Source organism: Esox lucius, chromosome 15 (genome assembly GCF_011004845.1).
Source record: "Esox lucius isolate fEsoLuc1 chromosome 15, fEsoLuc1.pri, whole genome shotgun sequence".
Taxonomy (NCBI): Eukaryota; Metazoa; Chordata; class Actinopteri; order Esociformes; family Esocidae; genus Esox; species Esox lucius.
Window position 1 is genome coordinate 7,114,459 of NC_047583.1, and position 2,320 is coordinate 7,116,778.

The following is a 2,320-nucleotide window of genomic DNA, read 5'->3' on the forward strand; positions in this document are numbered from 1 at the left end:
TTACACTGAAATTCAATGTGGTCGATTGGGACAAAGATGTGATAGACATAAAAAAAGGGGCGGGACCTAAACCGTTTATTTTGTGATAAGCACTTTCAAACGCGTTTTGTATCAAAAATATTTACATATGAGTTGTACATCTGTACGTCTACTAGTAAGGCAATTTTACTTTGAACTGAATGAAATAAATCAGGTGTAGCCTTCCACGATATTATGTTGGGATGAGTGAGACAATAACAAAAACAACTCCTTTGCGAGACACAGGGATATATAAATAATCCCCTGGAACTCTGCTATGAACCAATCAATGGGACAGCTTCTTTTTTTTTATAGAACTACTAATGAAAAGTTGCTTGTGCAATATTTAGTTTAGTTTTTTGGGTTCCCCATTAGCTTTCGCCAAATGAGAAACTATGGGATGAACACAGAACATGCCAAATAACAAAACAATGATATACTGACTTGCAGGAAAGGTCAAACACATTATAATAACGTGAACGTATATTGTACCAAACCAGGTATTGAAATGTAATAAAAGGAATATGGTGTTTTTAAGGTTACGATCTCTACGTGGTGGCCAGAGGACACCCAGATAAACAGGTTGGAATCCAAGAACAATGTCCACAAAGGCCAGCTCACTACGCCCACCCAGTTTCCCGTCCTGTCCATTCAACCATTCTCTAATCAATTCCTAACTGGCCGTTCACATTCACACACTTTCTTGTTCATATGGGTTTTGTAGCTCAACTTTGAGGACAGAACGGTATATGCACGGTTTCATCAAGCTCACCATTATGCTACACAGAAATGGCCACACCAGTCCATTGTGTCTGGTTGAAATATCAGTGACTGCTGAAGAGAAAAAAGCAAGTACAAATGGCTCCTTTGTTGTCCATTCTGTGACTCCCTCAGGTCCCATTCATTCTGATAAGAACTGACTCCTGTCAAAGGGCAACCTGCAATTGCTACATTCCTTTTTCTCAAAGTTTACAGTATAACTTAATACATGTGTCACTAGCTGAGTTGAACAGTGGCCTCCAGTTATATAACCTAAGCTTTTTTACTCTTATTTAATTGTATTTTAAACATCTTATAGTCTCTGTGCATGGTTAAAACTATGCTGTCATTTTTTATATTAGTGCTAGTCCTTATATCATGACTTAGTTGTAGGAATGGTTACATTTATTCAGACCCATTGCATTTTACATCTTACATTCAGCTCCATGATTCAGCTGTTTGTCAAAACAGTGGCAGACTAGATTTACCACTTCGTTATTCTTTGAACTGTAGATTGGCCCTTTAAATTCCTGTAGTTTATCAGTGTCAGGCTGCATTCCACACATACCTGAGTATTGGGGATAAAAAAGGGGTTTTAGCAGCCGACAGAGGAAGCTAGAGCGCACACACTTCACAAAGCACATGATGTGCTTCTCAACAATGTGGTCAAGCCTGTTGTCCTTATTTATCTCCTCAGCCTCTTCCTACCTGCCTATCTATGTTTACACTAGGATACAGACAAACAACCTCGCATATACACACACACACACATGTTGGCACGCACATGGTGAAATACAGACTATGTCACCCTTTCTGGCCTGGCGAAGCAGGTTTCCCATTACCACCAGGCCAGTTGCTATCAAATCTGTCACAAAAACAGATCAGTGACAGATATGAACTGAAACCTGTCTCTGTGGGTCCCCATTAGGGTGCCCTGGGGCTACAGCATAGGTCTTCTGGGGACCCCCCAGCCGTTCCATCTGTTAGATGTATCCCCGAGCTAGCACACCTGAATCAACTTATTAACTAATTAACAAGCCCTTACCTGTTGAGTCAGGTGAGCTATCTCAGGGCAAAAACTAAACTGTGAGAAGGCTGGGGGGTCCCCAGCAAAGAGTTGAAGACATATGGGCTACAGGGTGCATGTCACAGTAGGTATGCCTACTTGATTTATTTGGGGTTAGTATGCCCTCTAGTGGTTTTCCACTGCAGTCTAAAGTTCTCAAAATAGTGCTTCAGTATTTAAAAGGCCCATAAGTAAGATTTATATTGTACTACTAGGTTATATACAAGCATACATTAACAGAAGACATCTGCAGCTAATATTTTAAGTTAATGTTTCAGATATATTTCTCTACAAAATTCTTGCCGGTCTATCATCAGTTTGCATTAATGTTAATGTCAAATTTTACCAGCCTGGGTATGGTCTGTTTGTGCAACCATCCTAGTTCTTGTTATGTTGTTCATTTGCAAGAAATGCAATAATAGCACAGTCAGACTGGTACCTGGCTACAGTTTTGAATGAAGAACAAAGAAGACCTCA